The sequence below is a fragment of the Peromyscus leucopus genome, unplaced genomic scaffold (assembly GCF_004664715.2).
Source record: "Peromyscus leucopus breed LL Stock unplaced genomic scaffold, UCI_PerLeu_2.1 scaffold_66, whole genome shotgun sequence".
Classification (NCBI taxonomy): Eukaryota; Metazoa; Chordata; class Mammalia; order Rodentia; family Cricetidae; genus Peromyscus; species Peromyscus leucopus.
In genome coordinates this window covers 59,830-79,992 of record NW_023505574.1, presented here as the reverse complement: position 1 = coordinate 79,992, position 20,163 = coordinate 59,830, and the positions used below count along the sequence as shown (strand labels likewise).

The following is a 20,163-nucleotide window of genomic DNA, read 5'->3' as shown; positions in this document are numbered from 1 at the left end:
TGTGTGGGTATTTTCATGTGCACGCGTGTGCTTATACATGTATATGTCTGTTTTTCTCAAGGTTAGGCTATTGTTGTTTCCAGCTGAAGATGAACAATTAAAAATCAAGTTCACTGTATGATCATTTACTGTAAAGTTTCATGGCAGGATGTGCTTTACCTCAGAAGACAAGTCTAGGACCAGCGTCTGCAGTTCTGCTTGGCAGCTTCATGTCTGTCTACCTCCAGCTGTCCTTCACAGGAGCTGGGATCCCATCAATGTGCTAATTCTTCATCAGGGGCTAGTATAACCACTTTCTGCACCCATACAATCTCCATCGCTGGGTGGTGGTGGTGGTGGCGCGGCGGCGCGCGGCGGCGGCGGCGCGGCGGCGGCGGCGGCGGCGGCGGCGGCAGCAGCAGCAGCAGCAGCAGCAGCAGCAGCAGCAGCAGCGGCGCACGCCTTTAATCCCCCACTCAGGAGGCAGAGGCAGGAGGATGTTTGTGAGTTCAAATCCAGCCTGGTCTACAGAGCAAGATGCAGGAAAGGCACAAAGCTACACAGAAAAACCCTGTCTTGAAAAACAAAAACAAAACAATCTCCTTCATCTGATGTTTTTCTTTCTTTAGAAGGGTATTTATCCCCTAGTAGCCATGGATTTCTCTCAAAGAGCAAGTCCTGTATGTGGGGAAGTGCCCTGCGCTGGCTTAGGTGTCCTGGGTGAAAGTGGTGGGAACAGCCTCCTTCGGTATAAAGCCATCATGCTGTGGGCCTGCAATGCTTACTTCTACATCCCTCTGACCCCAACACCTAAAGAAACGACCGGAGGAGGAAAGACTTAAGTCGACAGTTTTGGAGGGTTTGGTCTGTGGATTCTTGGCCTTACATGCTGGACAGGACGTCAGGGCAGCAAGAACGAGCGGCAGAGGCTGCTTTTCACTTCTTGGCAGACAAGAGCAGAGACAAGCATGGCATAGAGAGGGGTCAAGGTGAGCCACAGCTCCTAAGGACATGCCTTCAATGACCTACTTCCTCTAAACAGGCCTCACCCGCTACCTTCCATCCCCTCCATAACAGATGAATTCATCTGTTAATACATCAGAGCCTTCAGAATCTAATTGTCTCTGGAGAAGCCATCAAGACACACCCAGAGGTGTGTTTCACTAGTTCCCCAGGGGGTTCTTAATCCAGGCAAACAGAGAATCAAAATTAATACTCACATTACCACCCAGAAATCCACCTTTTTGGAAGTTAGTCTAAGAAGTCAGATTCTAAGGTATAGGCTGTTTTTGTTGCTGTTGCTATTAAATGCATAAGTTAGAGTGGGTGGGGGTGGGGTAGGGGCACAGTAACCACCAAAGTGTAGGGTCATGGATCTTCTATTTACTACTATGTGACAAACTGTAAGCAGTGCAGCCCCAAAGGCACACACCAGCTATAACTTTCACACGTGAGTGTATATTATGTGCCAGTGGTGTGAGATGTTTTAAAAGATACAATATGTGATACCCAAGAAAGTTTTGTTTTAGGGGGCTGGTGAGATGGCTCAGTAGTTAAGAGTACTTGCTGATCTTGCAGAGGACCTAGGTTCAGTTCCTACCACCTAGACTGGAACTGAAGTTGCAGGGATATGGCAATGCCCTCTTCGGGCTCTGTGGACTTCTGTATGTATGTGCTATGCATATACATATATATCATACACATATTTGAACAACATGTCTACATAAATAAAATAGATTTTAAATGGCATTTAAAAATGTAGTGTGTGTGTGTGTGTGTGTGTGTGTGTGAATACATATCTAAGCACATCTCATAGTATATGTGTGGCTAACAGAGGACACCTTGTAAGAGTTTCTCTCTTTCCACCATGTATAGCCTGGGGATTGAACTCAGGTCATTTCAGGTTTGGTGGCAAGTAACTTGACCCACTGAGCCATCTTGCCTTCTTGTCCTATGGGCACTTAAAATCTAGTTGAGGAGTGGAATATTAAAGGCGAAATGCAGACATGGAACCAGGAAGAGTTTTTATTTATTCATGTTTCACAACACATTTTTGTAAGTGCACACAGAGGTGAATGCACAGAGCCAGGTCTAGGAACCTCTGCAAGTGATAACCATCCTGGAGGAAGGGGGAGGGCTTCTGATTCTGCCAGTTTTAATGTGATAATGAATATCCTCTTTCTTTGTGAGAAACCCGTCTGTAAATCCTATGAAGCCTTGTTAGACCCCGGGTGCGGCAGAAGTCCCTCCAGCTTTCTCTTTGTGCTCCTCCTGAAGGAGAACTCACACTTGGGGACAGGCAAAGTGAAAGAGTTGCCAAGGATTATTTTTTACAGGCAAGTAAGCAAAAACAGAGGCTTGAGTCTTCTACGTCCTAGTCCAGGAGTTCCTGCCCTCAGCCTGCCCTTAGGCAGTCTTCGGTAGTCCCCTTCCTAAAAAGGTGCAGGCTGTTCTTACTCACAATTCAGAGGACTACAATAAGATGCACTAGATGAAAGAAAATTTTATTTTTTGTGTGTAATTATGCAAAAAATGACAAGTTTACTAGGGGAAGAACAACAGAATCTTGTGCGTATACTCCTCAGAGAGGGGCTTCATGGGAACCCAGGAGGCTGCCAAGACAAACTTTGTTGTGTTTACCAGAGCCCTGAACTCCTCTTTACTTATTATTATTATTTTTTCAGACAGGGTCTCTTTCTACATAGCCCCGGCTGTCCTGAAATTCACTATGTAGACCAGGCTGGCCTTGAACTCACAGAAATCTATCTGCCTCTGCTTCCCAAGTGCTGGAATTAAAAAAGCCTGCATCACCACACCCGGTCTGACTTTCTTAATCAAGTCAGCTTGGCCATCTCACAACCAGCTGCAAGCCTTATTTATCTTCCCCAATATTCCCAACTTTGCTCTTTTAACCCTGATGTTTTTTTTTACCCAGACAGCATCCTGTCTGTGAGCTTGTAGGCCTGATGCTAGGTACTAAGGAAACAAACGCCTAGTATTGGGGAGACTATTTTGGCTGTCCACATTTCTCATGGTGATGGGTTGTAGTCTTAGGCAAAAATCATCTGTGGATGCTTTTTGTTGTTTCAAACATGGTCTCGTGTAGATCAGGCCAGCCTTGAACTCACTCTTGTGAGAAAGAGTAATCCTCACAACATAATAATAGTTCTGGAGCCTTGGTAGTGAAAGCAAAACAATTTATTTTACAGTCTTACAAAATAAGCTCCGACCCTAGAGAAAGGGCAAAACAAAACAAACAACAACAACAACAACAACAAAACAACAAATGAACAACAAAAAAGAGGCTGATGTGTTGATTTGGTTCAAAAACAGTGGTTGTATACTTTCGTTAAGGTAAAATCCACAGTTCTCAGTTTAAAGGGAGTAAGAGACAGATTTTGAGTAATCATGGCCTGGGAACATTAGGTTACTCCAAATTCTATGTTCTTATGTGGAAGCAGTTGAGATAGATCATCGAATCTACTCTGAGAAAAAAGATAAAGAAATAATAGGATAAATAGGTAGATCATTGAATCTACGCTGAAGAAAAAGGGGAAGATATAAAAATGACAAAAAGGTAGACTACTGAATCTATTATGAAAGAAAAGAGAGATAATATGGATATGATAAGATAAAAAGGGAGATTATGGAATCTACTTTTAAAAAGGAACTACTTGTTTTAAATAAGATAAGTAATGAAAATTTTTTGGTCTGAGTTTATCAGATGTTACTGGACTGGACATTGTTAATATATATAATGGAGGAGTTTTTTTTTGTCTGGATCTGTCAAATGTTAATGACTAGACATTGTTAATGTAATCTTGACTGTATATTGCATATACTTATTGAGATAGTTTTTCTTGTATTAGTTTAAGTTTAATTTTAGACAAAAAGAGAGGAAATGTGGTGTATTGTGTATTCTAATAAATTTATCTGGGGTCAGAGAACAGACAGCCACTAGATACAAAGGCTAGAAAATGGTGGCACTCACACCTTTAATCCAGCATTCCAGAGATAGAAATCCCTCTGGATCTCTGTGAGTTCAAGGCCACATTGGAAATAGCCAAGCATGGTGACACATGCCTTTAATCCCAGAAAGCCAGCCTTTAATCCCAGGGAGTGGTGGTAGAAAGCAAAAAGATATATATAAGGCGTGAGGACCAGAAACTAGAGACATTTGGCTGGTTAAGCATTCAGGCTTTTGAGCAGTAATTCAGCTGAGACCCATTCCGGATGAGGACTCAGAGGCCTCCAGTCTGGGAGACAAGACCAGCTGAGGATCCGGCGAGGTGAGATAGCTGTGGCTTGTTTGTCTCTCTGATCTACCAGCATGGACCCCAATAACTAGCCTCAGATTTGATTTTATTAATAAGAACTTTTAAGATTCATGCTACAAGCAGTTTCACAGATTTTTTTAGTTTTGCAGAACAAAGAAAGTCATAAATCAAGGCAACTTTAGAATCCATTGGTGGGAACAGCAGAGAGGCAGTACAAGATGGGGAGCTATTCTGTAGGCCCAAGATGCCCTCTGACCACATTCTTAGCTCTTGGATTGGTAGAAGCCAGTGTTCTGCTCTGTCAGTAGCTTCTAAGAGGTTTTTATTTATTATCACGAGGTGTTAGTTCAGATACAGGGTGGGGCAAGGAATGGCTGTCCCAGAAGGTTAAAACTAGCTCAGGATAAAGTAATTAGCCTCTGAACTTACATAATTCCAACCTCTCCACAGTACTGAAATTTCAATCAGTCCATCGGCTTCTGAAGACATAGACGCCTTCCAGTTTTTTGTTCATAGCCAGACACAGTTTCTTTTCTCAAGTCTTTATTCACAATTCTGAACACATCTCCATGCCACAAATTATTCCTCATTGGCTGAGTTCTTCAGTGAGGTGTAATTTTCCAAGGGTTGCCCCTCTATCCCCGTCTTACTGATCCCAGGTGCAAAGCCTCATCTAATGTATAACATGGGGCCCAAGAGTCCCTCCCCTTCTGATACTTGGCCTCAGTCCCATAGCAGACTGCCTATAACCTTTCAACCCTAGGATGAACTGAGAGCCAGGCCAATCAAACACCAGCTACCAGCTCAGAAAGATGATGGCCAAGAGCCTCCCGCATATTTGTGATTCTTGCACTATGTAGCTGAGGATGACCTTGAACTCCCGATCCTCTTAATGAGATTACCGGCATGTGCACCACACCTAGTTTATTCAGCATTTGGGACTGAACCCAAGGCACTGTGCATGCTAGGCAAGCACCCTGTCCCTCCCCACAGTTTGTCAGAGTTTGTCAGTGAGGGTCTTCATCTACTCCCCACACAGGGTTGTCATCTGGACCCCACAGACAGCCTGGTCACCACTTCAGTTCTTCATCCGACTACTTTCCCTTCGAGATTGTCATCTTGCTTGTAATGACTGCAGTCTTCTGGCAACAGTCTGGGGTCAGTGACATCCATCATCTGGGAGCCAGATGTGCTTTACCTGATCAAAGGATGCTACTTGCAGATTCATAGAAAAATCAGTTCTTGCAAAGCTTTGCCAGGGGATACCATTAAGTTCTGGATGAAGACCCAGAAGCCTCCACTGGGGGGGGACCCAGAAGAATAGTCTGGCTCTGGGTTAACTCCTGTTGGCTGTCCTCAGTAGGGGTAGTCATACAGAGGCATACAGAACCACTGCTCTGCCTCAGCCGGAATTTCTATCTGGATCTTACCAGGGAGTGTGGATTGGAGGACCATGCCCCTGGAAGACTGAGAGGAGCAGATACACCATACTGGTATAGGCTTTTATAACACCTGGCTGGATTTCTAGGTCCCAGACTCACCCCTCTGTCTGGTGGAACCATTTTGAACAATTCACATGAATTAGTTCATTTCATCCCAACCACAGTCCTAAAGGTGGACCTGTTCATGATCATCTTTGATTTGAACACTGGGAATAGGGCATCAGTCAGTCAGGCACGACCTAAATTTGAACTTGGAGCTTTGCTTTTGTGCCTGAGACTTAAATACACAGTCTTAAGTTATGGCTATAATCAAATGGTTACACATCTTCTGTCTCCTGATTGCTTTAATTTTAATAAAATATCCTGTAGTATAAACTCCTCTGGATTTATCAGTAACCATAGAAACAATGGCTTTTTATCTACTTATTTTAAAGATTTTATTTTTATGTGTATGAGTGTTTTGCCTGCATGTCTATATGCCACATGTATGCCTAGTATCTGTGGAGGTCAGAAAAGGCATCAGATCCCCCTGGAACTAGAGTTACAGATGGGTGTGAGATACCATGTAGGTACTGAATTGAACTGAGATCTCCTGGAAGAGCTCTTAGCCACTGAGCCGTTGCCCCAACCCTCCATCTGTTTATTGACATGTGGTCTTGCTATATTGGCCATTTTTTTCTTGAATGCTTAGGCTTGAGCCCTGATAATGGTTTTCTTCTTTTTTTTTATTTTTTCTTTTTGTCTTCCCTTGTTTTCTTTCTTCTTTAGCTCACTCTTTCTTTCCTCCCTCCCCTCCCTCCCTCCCTCCCTCCCTCCCTCTTTTCTCCATTCCTTTCTCTTCCCAACACTCTCTCCTCTTGTTTATAAAGGGTCTCGGTATTTAGCTCAGGCTGGCCTCAAGCTCATGTCCCCCTGCTTCAGACTTCCAGAGCTGAGATAGCAGATGTGTGTCACCCATCTAGCTGACCATGGATTTTGTAGTGCCTCTCTTCCTGCCCCAAGTTCCAAGGACTGCCTCTGGAATCACTTGGAGACCATGTGTCCCCTTTGATCCCCTCTGATTCTAATTAAGTCTACCAGGGACCAAATGCTCTGGTAAGGAATATTTATTTAAACAATCAAGCAAATGCTCAAAATTTCAGAAGAAGTAACACTCACTGTGAGCTAGATTTAGTAAATCATAGTGAAAGGGCTTGGAGTCTTATCTTTCATCTTTGTAAGAAGCTAGAGAATTCAGACTTATGGAATGAGGAGGAAACTACCCAAAATTTAACACACTGGCCGGGCGGTGGTGGTGCATGCCTTCAATCCCAGCACTTGAGAGGCAGAGCCAGGAGGATCTCTGTGAGTTCGAGGCAGCCTGGACTACCAAGTGAGTTCCAGGAAAGGCACAAAGCTACACAGAGAAACCCTGTCTTGAAAAAACAAAACAACAAAACAAACAAAATTTTTTTAACACACTGAAGTTTTCCTGGGAAGGTCAAAAACTTCAAACTGGCCTGTCCTCTCCTTCTTACACTTTACATATGAAAGAGCTTCTCATTGATTTACCAAAGCATGGACGATGTGAAAGAAAAAGACGCTAGCTTGGGTGCAGGAAGAGGTGATGGAAGAGGAAGACCATAGCAACCCCCAGAGGACATTATCTAAACTGCTGTGTGAGACACATAATCCTGAAGATTTGTTCCAGAACAGATGTACCTCATACATGGCAGACACAGTCTCTGTGACTGCCCTCTTAGTGTGGAACATGGCAGAATCTTGGTGCCCAGTACTAAGGACAACCTGGACACTCATGTTACACCTCCAGTGCTTGACTGCACTAATTTGCCTGTGGCCAACTTTTTTGATTTTTGTTTTTTCCCAAAACTGGGTACCAAACTTAGGTCCTGTGTATGCTAGGTGTGCTCTATGATTGAGCTTCATCCTTAGCTCTGTGGCCAATTTGTGAGTGATCTGTCCATCTCTGCTTCCGTAGCACTCATATTACAAGTGCTTACCATCACACTAGACTTTCTGTGACCAACTTTTAAACATCCTTGACTTTTAGAATTGTGGGCTTTCTGCTGCAGTTCCAACATCTTTTAGGATCAGAGACAAAAAGGATGTTTCAAAGGAAAAAAACTGAGTCTACTCTTGAGTACAATGACCTATTAGACTCTGGATTCTAACCAACACCCCTGCTTACATATATTTAATGAAGGACATTTCACATCAATGCTTTATTTCTCAAGTTCATCGGCAACAGACCGTTAAGTGTCTACAGACATGCCTTTGTGCATTTACAAAGGGAGCATTGTTGAATTTGGCTAATGAGGCTGGCTCATGTGTTTGAAGAAGTAATTTTCAAACCAATGAAGAGACCCAGCTTCTTCCTCCATGAGATCCGTGTTAAAGCATGCCTAAATCTGGCTGAGTGGGATGCTACCCTAACCTGAGTGGCCCATATTTTCTTTTCATTAATTCTTCATATTTGCTCTATTCCAGAATAAAAATGAACGTTCACCTCCTACCAAAAAAAAAAAAAAAGAAAAGAAAAGAAAAAGAAAAAGAAAAAAGAAAGTGTAGTCTCCTGGTGTCAGAGACCTAATCTCTGCAAACAGCATAAAAATTTCAACTTGAGACATGTTAGAAACAATTTAGAGGGTTAATGGGTGAAATGCGGGGGGCAGGTGTTTTGGTGAATGTTGATTCTTAAAAGTGAAAACTTTTTAGATATTTTGGTTATGAAGCTTTTTTATTCCTAGGTATGAGCATGAAGCTTTAGCACATTTCAATCTGGTAAAATTTAAAAAAAAAAAAACAACTATATTTTCTCCTTTTCTATCAAAAGTAGATTCTTTTCTCATAAAATATATCCTGATTACAATTTCCCCTCCCTGTGTTCTTCCCACTTCCTCCCTATTTTCCTCCCATCCAGATCCACTCTCTTTCTGTCTCTCATTAGGAAAGAACAGGTTTCTAAGAGATGACAACCAAACATGACAAAATAAAAATAACAAAATCAAACAAAAAAACATCACTTCCAAGTTGGGCACCACAAACCAACAGAAGGAAAAGATCCCTAAGAAAAGAAAAGATACAACAATCAGAGACACTCCCTCACCCCTGCTCACACACTCAGGAGTCCTATAATAACACTAAACTGAAAGCTGTCATCTATACACAGAGGACCTGGTGCAGACCCATGTAGGCCCTGTGCTTGCTGCTTAGTCTCTGGGAGTTCATATGAGCTTTGTTCAGTCGATTTAGAGGGCCTTGTTTTCCTGGTGTCCTCCGTCCCCTCTGGTTCTTACACTTTCTGCCTCCTCTTCCCTTGGGGTTTCCTGAGCTCTGAGGGGTGGGATTTGAAGGAGCTGTGTGTTCCAAGTTCTCTCTCCTACCCCAACCCCCTCATAATGTCTGGCTGTGAGTCTCTGTATTTGTTCCCATCTGCTGTAGGAAGAAGTTTCTCTGGTGATGGCTGAATAAAGTACTGATCAGTAAGTGTAGTAGAATACCATTAGGAGTCATTTTATTAGCTTTTCTTTTTTCTTTCCTTTCTTTCTTTCTCTTTCTTTCTTTCTTTCTTTTTTCTTTCTCTTCTTTCTCTCTCTCTCTCTCTCTCTCTCTCTCTCTCTCTCTCTCTCTCTCTCTCTCTCTCTGAACAGTAGTGTTTAGTTTTACCCTAAGTCCCTGGGCTATCTAGTCTCTGGTTCTTGGTTACCCAAGCAGTGCTAAAGATGGGTTCCTTCATGTGGAGAGGGCCTCAAGTCAAGTCAGACATTGGTTGGCGACTCCCACAAACTCTGTGCCACCATTGTCCTAGCATATTTTTCAGGCAGGATAGTCAATCTGGAAAAATCTCATTTGCTTGCCCTCTTGTCTAGTCTCAAAATCTTGGTATATAGCTGAATCTGATCCATTTTTTTTTTGTACAAATAAAGGAACAACTTATTCAGTGTCACTCTCTTTATTTTTTCTAACCTAAGGACTAAGAATGATTGGTGATATCATCTCAAATTCAAAACTTCACTCATGTTTTTCATATTATAGTATACAATTAAGTGAAAATGCTAGGAATTATGAAAATTAAATTTCTCCATAGTATTTCATTGCAGTGTGGGCTGTAATTTACAAGTATAAGCAATAATTACAGAACGTTTCACATGAAACATCGCATTATGAGTGCTCAGTTTATGCTTTTCTCCAAAGGTGTTCATGCACCTATGGAGGAGTTCATACAACCTTATGCTTATCCATTTAGTAGTGTTATGCATTAACCTGTCACAACTTTAAAGTGCCTGACAGAGCATGATTATAGAAGAATGCAAAACACTGCTTCAGACTCAGTTCACACAGGGAAGCTGTTTTTTTATGCTAGAAAGATTAACCAGGGATCAGTTATGTGGTTAACAAATACACCAGTAGAGAGAGTGGGAGTTGGAATTGTTTATAATAAACTTTTTGTTCCCTTGCTCCAAAGAGCATTTAATTTTTTTTCAAAGTGTATGAAATAACTGGATTGGATCCATGTGAAAACATCTAAGGGATATAGATGTTAGCATTTTCCAGAACCCCTAATCTCCCTTTCCCACCAAAAATTAAAAAGAGTTTGGGCAAATGGATATTAATGAAGACAACCAGGGTTCTGTCCAGAGTTTAAGGTCATTTTGAGCTCCTTTCAGCAACTGGAATCAGGAGTGACCTTTGGTATTAACTGTCAATTTTAGAGATTCTAGAATCACTTGGAAGATGGGCCATTGAACATGCCCATTAGGGATTATCTTAATTATGTTGATGGCTATGTGAAGACCCCATCTTAACCATGGGCTGGACCATACTCCAGGCAGGTGATTCTAGACTGTATAAGTGGAGAGATAGCCCTACGCAGCCAAAAGCATCCATTGCACTCTTCTGATTATGGATGGGTGAAAGAAAATTCCCGGAAGAAGCTGTGTCTACAAAGATTGATTAAAACTGACACTCTCTCCCCTAGAAGTCATCAACTATCAATAGCTCCCCAGTTAGGGTGGGAATTCATGAGCTGCTCCTAGATACGTGCTGGATTGCTGCTGACTGTCTTGATCATTTGCAGGTCTTGTGCAAACAACCACAGCTGCTGTAAGTTCCTGGGTACAGTGATCCTATCAGGTCCAGAAGAGTGCTATGGATGTTCCATTTGTGGCAGGGCACTCCACTAACACTGACACTCTCTGCTCTTTGACCAGGTGAGGTCCTGTCCTCTGCATGAAGAAGCTTCTTTGGTGAACCTGAGAGCTGCAGGACTATGCATAAACAAAAGTGTTAATAGCCTTTGTCTTTACACTTTAAGTTTTACTTTCATTTTAAACAACTTGAATACTTTAGGAGAGGGTCTGGTGAAAAGGCCTTTATGAAATTCCAGTGTGGGGATGTGTGAGAGGTTTTGGGGAAAGGCTTCTGAACCATCCAAATCAACTTCTAGCTGCTCACTTCTCGTTTTTGTTGTTGTTTTGTTTGTTTGTTTTTTGTTTTGGGACAGGATCTCTCTACATAGCCTTGGCTATCCTAAAACTCATTCTGTAGATCAGGCTGGCCTCAAAATCAGAGAGATCCGCTTGCCTCTGCCTCCCAAGTGCTGGATTAAAGGCATGCACTTGCTCATCTTTCTTAAGGAGAACTCAGTGATCTATCTGCTCTGCAGCCTGAGTCCCTGTAGTTTCAGATATCTACTCCTCGAAGGGCTTTCTGAGACAGATACAGACTCTTGGTGCCCTCTCTCATCCATAGAAACAGGATTAATGATTCAATGCCAGCAGAACGCTGCAGCCAGGACACTGCTTAAGGGCAGTGCACAGCAACTCCTTCTCCTGCCTGTGCTTCTTGGAGGAAACTGAAAAGCTTCTTAATGGTCCTGACTGAGGTGATAGATATCAGAGAGTGCTCCCCAAACTGGTCTCTGAGGAGCTGTCAGTTAACTGCTACGCTTCAGTTACGCTTAGGATACACATGCCCAGGACAGGAGATGAAATGCTTTGGGTACAAGAGTGATTTTAGATATAAAGTAAGAAAAAATAGGGAAGTGGAGCAGAGAAAATTGAGTGGAAAAACTGCAGTGAGAATTAAAACACATACACACACACACACACACACACAAATAAAAAAAAATATGAAGGTTTAAATCACCATAGTATCATATACCAGCACTTAGGAGGCAGAGATAGAAGGGCCAGGAGTTGAGGTCATCCTCAGCTACACCATGAAACCCTGTCTTAAAAACAACAATAGTGGCTGGAGAGATGCCTTAGTGGTTAAGAGCGCTTGTTGCTGTTCTTGTAGAGGATCTGGGTCATACACACAGCAGTTTACAACTGTCTGTAACTCTAGTTCTAGGGGATCTTGACACCTCTTTGGACCTTGTGGGCACCAGGCACACAAGTGGTACACAGGCATAAATGCAGGGGGAAAATATACATACAGTAAGTTAAAAAAAATACCTTTCTATTAGATCAATCTATTTGATGAGTTCAAAAGTGGGAGAATATGTGGTCATTTTCTATTTCAATGAGAATATTACAAATATACTATTAATTTAAGGTGACCAGGTACTAGACAGACATTATGGAAATCCTATTAACTCCATGTAGTTTTACAATAGGGTAGAAGATTGCATTTTTTCCACTATGGAAAACTCTATTTCCATCATCCAAACTTTTCTGCATGCTTACTATAGCAGTCATCTGTTACCACAGTGCCCTGAAACTTCATCTTGAGGCTATGACTTAGATTGCCCATGCAAAGGGAATTTTAGTGTCTATCAGGTTTGCTTTTCACTGGTCCTAGGTCAGCTATTTGAGGGCCATGGCAATCCTGTTCTTGGAAGACATGAATACTTACACATGTACTGGGAAGGTATATTGCTGGGCTGACAGTCCTCTAATGCCATGAGTTCAAAACCAGCCTGGGCTATATAGTGAGGTCCTGATCAGACTGAGTTACGCAGGTTACCCTCAGTCTGAAAAATCCAAAAATAATGAAATACATTTAGTTAAGTTGCAGGATACAAAAATCATTATGTAAAACATAACGGTCTGTGAGAATATTACAAATATACTCATGCTACATCATGAAACACTGTCTTAAAAACAACAACAATGGCTGGAGAGATGCCTTAGTGGTTAAGAGCACTTGTTGTTCTTGATTTAAACCTTTGGGTTTTTTTTTTTGTTTGTTTTGTTTGTTTTAATTCTCACTGCCGTTTCTCCACTCAATCTTCTCTATGTTTTATTTATTTATTTACTTATTTATTTTGTTTTTTTAGAGACAGAGTTTCTCTGTGTAGCTTTGCGCCTGTCCTGGATCTCACTCGGTAGACCAGGCTGGCCTTGAACAAATCATGGCCTAACTGAAAAAGAGAGCAGGAAAACAATCTAATTTATGGTAGCTTCTAGTTAAACAAAATACAATAATTAGGAACCAATTTAGTCAAGGAGCAAAAGATACACACATTGAAAATTGTAAGACACTGATGGAAGATATTGAGCAAGACACAAATAAATGGGAAAATGGTGTGTGCTTATGAGTCAGAAAAGCCAATATCGTCCAATTGTGTATGTGAGGAGAGAACAGCCCACGGTTCTCAGTAATTAGCATGCCCTATAAGAAATGCCTTTTGAATATACTCAGTTTATTCACACACAAAATTCCTTCTCATACTATGCCAATACAAAAGTTCAACAGACATCTCACCAAGCAGAGAACAGTTGTTTGGCAGAAAATGCTTCTGCAGGGCTCCACTGGGGAATCTTCTTGGTGAGGATCCTTAGAAAGCTCACAGGTTCAACCCATGTCCACTGGGAAGTCTTTTAGCTGTGGCAGGATAGAAGGTTGGCACTAATGGAGGGCCAGGAAGTTCTTGAGAATGTAGGCCAGAGTCTAGCTCACAGCTGGGCCAGTGCCAGTGCCAGAAGTTAACCACAGATCACTGAAGTCAGGGCCACACCTTAATGGCCATCAACACAGAGGCTAGAGAAACCGATTCCTGGGAACCGGGCAGTGGGATCTTAAGACCATTTCCAAAGTTCCTATTTTTGTATCATTTCATTGGGCAGTAGCTTTGCACTCTCAGGACTCCCAGATCCATGCTGGTTCACTAGCACATCTATACCCCTTTGGAGTTAGTTCATTAGCATATCAAGACTTGTTCTGGACCAAACTCCTCTTGCTTCTGAGGCCTCGATCTTATTAGAGTTGGTTGGTGGCAAGTTCAGGCATCATATTTCAAGTCACATAAAATGTTTTTTTAAGTTACACAAAATGTTTTTTAACTATGTTCCTAATGGTATCTCACTCAAAGCCTAGTGTTCTGGCTAGTTTTCTTTTTCTTTCTCTTTTTTTTTTTGCCTTAGTTTTTATGTCAACCTGATACAGGCTAGAGTCATTTGGGAAGAGGGAACCTTATCTGAGAAATACCCGTAACCAGAATGACTTTGTGGGCAAACCTATGGCTCATTTTCTTGACTGATGATTGACGTGGGTGGGCTTATTCCATAGGGATCAGTGCCACCCCTGGGTGTATGGCCCTGGATGGCATAAGAACGCAGACTGAAAGCCATTCTCCTGGCTAAGAGTCCCTGCTGTGATGCCCAGCTACAGGGCACCCAGCAGCTTCTGCAGGGTTTGAAGTGGGCAGCCTGAGAAGGTGTCTGAGGCCTGTAAGCAAGGAGTTGAAGCAGGCCAAAGAAGCAGCCGAAGCAGAGACTGAACAGTGCAGAGGGAGATGGAGTTCAAGGCCAAGGAGGCTGTGGCACTAGGGTCCCATGGCAGCTGTAGCAGTGAGGTGGAGGAGACCCAGGGGAAGGTGGCCGTCCTCTAGAACTACTTCTAACAGGACAGGGATGAAATCCTGGATAACCTCCTGGCCTTGTGTGTGACATTCAGCCAGAAATCCACAAAACCCACCACATAAATCGATAAAAGGTGGAAATACCTGCTCTGTAGGTTGACATGGGAGTTGCCCTTATGGAATAGGAAGCATCCACAGAGATGAGTTCTATTCTGGAAGGCATAAAATTATTTCTCTGTTCTGCTGTAGATCCCTTCACTTTTGGGGTAGAAGCAAATCTAGCATTTTGTCCAGGTTTAGTGTTCACCTGAAGTTTGATCTTTTTACCTTCTGCATCTTTAAAGAGTATATGCCACTGCTTTCCTGTGTGTTTGTGCAAACAACAGGTATCAACGCCAACTCTTTATTTCTTTTTTATTATTTTATTTTTCTTTATTAAGAAATTTTCTACTCACACCTTATGCTATCCACAGACCCCCTCCTCCCTCCTCCTACCCCCAGCCCTCTTTCCCAAGCCACCCCACATCCCCACATCCCACAAATCGAGGTCTCCCATGGGGAGTCAGCAGAGCCCAGCTCACTGAGCCTAGGCAGGTCCAAGCCCCTTCCCACTGCACCAAGGCTGTGCAAGGTGTCACACCACAGGCACCAGGTTCCAGAAGCCTGCCCATGCACCAGGGACAGATACCAACCCCCTGCTTGGGTGCTCCCCAAACAGTTCGAGCCAAACAACCATCTTCTGTGTCCACAGGGCTAGTCCAGTCCATGGGCTCCACAGCCACCAGTCCACAGTTCATGGGCTTCCACTAGTGTGGCCGGTCATCTCTGCACATCCTCCCATCATGATCTCGCCGTCCCTCACCTGCAGTATCTAGTATCTCTCCTTTCTCTCATCAGTTGGATTCCCAGAACTCAGCCTGGTGCCTGCCGTGGATCTCTGCATCTGCCTCCATCTGTCACTGGACAAAGGCTCTATGATGATAGCTAGGGTTATTGCTAGGCTGGTCACCAGAGTAGACTGGTCCAGGCACCCTCTGGACCAATGCTAACAGACCAACTTTTCCTTTCTTAGTCTAGTGGGAAAAATAAACTATTTTTTTTTTTGAGACAGGGTTTCTCCGTGTAGTTTTGGTGCCTCTCCTGGGTCTCGCTCCATAGACCAGGCTGGCCTCACAGAGTTCTGCCTGCTCTGCCTCCCAAGTGCTGGGATTAAAGGCATGAGCCACCAACGGCCAGCCAAAATAAACAATTATTTAGAGAAAGAAAGGGAGTAAATTGTTCCCTTGCACTTTCTGAAAAGTCAGGGCTTTATCTGAAAAAGTAGTATAGTTACGTGTAACTGGTGTGAAGCATCAGCCAGCTGCACAGCAGTCCATTCTGGCTAGTGACTTCAGGTCTTAGTGGAAGTATGCTTTCTGATACCAGGAATGCTGCCTCAGTGCCTCCACCTTTGCCCTAACCTCAATGATGTAGAATTGTAAGCTGAAATAGATTGCTTTGGGTCATAGTGTTTTATTACAACCACAGAAACCTGACTACGACACCTATCTACAGATGTAGTACAATTTCTGTCAAATCCCAGAGGCATTATTCACAGAAATAGAACCAAAAGACTCTAAAATCTGTAGGGAAACATAAGAGACTCCCAATAGCCAAGACACTCATGAGAAAGAAGACAAAACTGGAGGTATCATACCTCCTGACTTCCTAAAGTTATTTTATGAAACTCCAGTCATCAAAACAATATACCACAGGAAAATAAACAGCTATGCAGCCACACTGCCCAGGGGACATAATAGCCCCAGATTATATCCAAAGTGTATGAACAAGCGCATGTACGCACCCCACACTACACACACTACAGGAGAGAGAGAGAGAGAAGAGAGAGAGAGAGAGAGAGAGAGAGAGAGAGAGAGAGAGAAGGTGAAAGGAGAGGGAGAGAAGGGAAAGGAAATGGAGTGGTCACCAGGGGTGGCAGGCAGAGGCGTTGAGGAGATGAACAGAGGATATAAAGCAGCAGCCATGTAAGGATAAACAGGTCTAGAGGCCTAATGTGCTTCATGAGGACTGTAGGGTGATCAAATTTTACTTCACCTAGTTTTCTTGCAAAATGAACTGGTGAGCTGTTCTTGTTATCATCAGTCATCATCATCATCATCATCATTACCATCACCAACATCACACCACCACCACCACCACCACCACCACCACCACCACCACCACCAGCAGCAGCAGCAGCAGCAGCAGCAGCAGCAGAAGCAGCAACAGCAGCAGCAGCAACAAAGGTATCTATTGTGATATGGCTATGTTCTTTTTCTTCACTATTACCAGCTTTTAACTGTCTATAACATATATCCTAGAGTATCACTTTGTCTCATTTAAATATAGACAGTAAAATTTATTTAAAAAAAGTAAACATACTTAAGGTCTTACATGTCCAACTTTGTTAATTCCTATATTTAAACAAAATACAGGAAAAAATGTGTGTTAAATAACATACCATGTGCGGGTGGTGGTGGTGCACGCCTTTAATCCCAGCACTCGGGAGGCAGAGACAGGCATATCTATGTGAGTTTAAGGCCATCCTGGGCTCCAGAGTGAGTTCCAGGAAAGGTGCAAAGCTACACAGAGAAACCCTGTCTCAAAAAACAAAACAAAAAACATACCACACAAAGCTAAACACTGTGTTGCAGAATCAACATTATTCTGTTTCTCATCTACCTACCTGTGTTAAACAAAGCTTAAAAGTGTAGCACAGTGGATGGAAGGAATGCATTAGATACCTCAATAAGCCACTCACTCTTCCAGACTAGAGACATGGAATTCAAGGGCATGTCTCAGACAGAACTCTCCACAGCTCGACACTGTTTCAGATAGCAAGCTTATGTTCAACCCTGCCTGCCCTTAACTCTGTCTAGCAAAGTTTAATATATACCACTGCATTGCTTTCCAGAGAGTCAGTGTTCTGCTCAGTCTCTGCCAACTGGCTCTGTTACACACTGAAAATTAGGCTCATGTTAAGTTATGTTATGTTAAGTACAGGCTATAGTGCTAAACAGGCTAAATGTTACCTGCTCAACTGCTAAGATGCCTTGTTTCTGTAAATAGTTGGTGCATGGATTATAAAGAGCTATTTGCAATACATGTTTCAATCAATTAAATGTGTTACTATGTGCATTCGAGCAACTAACAAGGTTACTAGCAGAATTAAAAGCTGTATGTAGAAAAACCATCCATCTCCACACTGCTGAACTCAGGATGCTTACATGCATACTCCTTTAGAGATAATCAGGGGGGAGACACAGTCTGTAAAGAAGTGGCGTGTTAGCAAGAGGACCAGAGTTTGAATTCCAGTAACAGTGTCCATGTAAAAGGCCAGGGCTACAGCTTACACCTGTAATCCCAGGGCCAGTGAGGCAGGGCCAGAGACCCCCAGGGCTTGCTGGCCAGTCAGTCTAGCCAAATATGAACAGGCCAAGTCAGCCACAAGGTGACAGGACACTTTGGCCATATTTGGACCACCTCAGAATAACAGGGGAAGTGACAGAGGAAGACGTCTCTGGGCTTCACACATATGTACTCTTACATGCAGGCACATCTACAACTCTCCATACACAATCTGTTAAACACAGTATTTAAACATGTCAATAGGTGAATACATTGTAGGAATAGGTCATTTTTCAATGCTTTTAAGACAAAATTCAAGGTAGAAATGTGGAGCACAGAGTTATGGAAAAAGCCACCTACACTTGGCTCATAAGGGGGCCCTGCACTGTCCAAGTATGTGACCATGATAGGGTCACATAATCTCTGACCTGTGAAGTAGGATGTTTACCTGGGACCTGTCAAAGGTTTGTTGCAAAGGGTACCTCATCTAAAAAGACTGGAAGCACCTTCTGAGACACAGTGAGCATTCTGAGAATATTAACACATTACACTCTCATCATTTACTTAGTATTCCTTTTTAAGAGAAACTATCAGTTATTCACTCAGTCCTCAGGCTTTTGTTACTCGTTTGCTGTGTTCAATATTGTAGTTCCTGCAAACAAACTGCTAATGTGTTTTGGATTTTCAGTAATAGTCTTTAGAAAGTATCTCTAGGCTAAGCCCACCAGAGGGAATCTCACCTATCAGCTAATGTTGTATCCTGTCTACATTATGGGTCACCCCAGGACTAGGTCTCTAGGCTACAGGGGTCTCCCTAATCTGGAAGCAGATAGCAGGCCAACTTGAAGTAGAATTAAGGGTGGCATGTGAGAAAGAGGGGCACCTTCCTAAATTACATACTAAGTTTGTGGAAGTAGCTAGGTTTGGAGGTGTTCTAGTCCCCGGATGCACTCATTTCTCTGTTCATTAGGAGCTGATATGGCTCACATGTGCCCTCTGTACCCTGTTCCCTCATGACTTGACCTCTCCACAGGGCCACTGCAGCCCTTTCTCTCATTCCTCCAGCTTCCAAGCCTCCCGCGTCTCTTTGCTGTGACCTTCAATCTTTCTTGAGAAGCAATCTCACTCAGGTGCGATCTGTGCACAGTAGGCTGCAACATGTCGTCAGAACCACGGTGGTTTTCTACATGTCATTTGCATGCCCACCGGGGACAAAGCCACAACTCCAGTGAAGGAAATGTGCACACTCCCTCATGCCTTACCTGTTGTCCGACTTTGCCTCTCTGTTGCTGTGATAAAACACAATGACCAAAGGCAACTTGAGGAAGGAAAGGGATTATTTTACTTTATAGGCCACAGTTCATCATCGAGGATGCCTAGGCAGGAAGTCAAGGCAGAAGCTCAAAGCAGGACCTGATGGAGGAACATCTTACTAGCTTGCACCCTCTGGCTTGCTCAGCTACCTTTCTTATACAGCCCAGGCACACCTATCTAGGAATGGCGCCACCCACAATGGGCTGAGTTCTACTACATCAATTAGCAATTAAGAAAATGTCCTACAGGCATGCTCACAGGCCACTCTTATCTTGGAAACTTGTCATTTGAGACTCACTCTTTCCCAGGTGACTCTAAGTTTGTGTCAAAATGACAGCAGAAGATAACTAGGATTCCTGTCTCTTCCCACCACTCCCATAACCACAGGTCTATCTATCACTAAAGATCAGCTGTGTTTTCTAGAATCTCATATAAAAATGATCATAGTCCATGCTAAGAGTACTGGTGCAATTGATGTTATTTTTTGGTCTTGATTGGGCTTCTCTCACTCAGCATAAATGCTGTGAGCCTCTATCCTGTTGTTGGGTGTATCAGCAGATCTGTCTTTTTTGCTGACTTGCATAGCATAGTGTAGAGAGACCATTTTCTTCCGGGGATGACATTTGGATATTTCTGGTTTGGGGTGATTGTGAATAAAGCTGATATAAGGATATATAGTCTGTGTACCTTTCTTCCTTCCTCATGCTGGGTTCGAGGGTTACATGGTAGGCACATAAAAGGGCTGAGGATACAGCTCAGTTGATAGTGTGCTCATCTAGTATTCACAAAGTTGGGTGTGGTGGTGCATGCTTGTAATCCAGAACTCTGTGTGGGAAGTTTTGACAATTGAATAAGTCGGGCTGAGTACTGAGACATCGAGGGGCACCACACAAGGGTCTCTCCTGCTCCTTACAGCCTATGAAGAAAGAAGCACTTGCAGAAACTCTAATGGGGGAGG

At 43.0% G+C, this 20,163-nt stretch overlaps 2 pseudogenes; one reads left to right on the top strand and one right to left on the bottom strand.

Annotated features, from left to right (window-relative positions):
• The window catches only part of LOC119087261, a 141,707-nt pseudogene that overhangs the window by 117,866 nt on the left and 3,678 nt on the right, over positions 1–20,163 (bottom strand).
• On the top strand, positions 12,521–14,635 carry LOC114707792 (annotated as a pseudogene).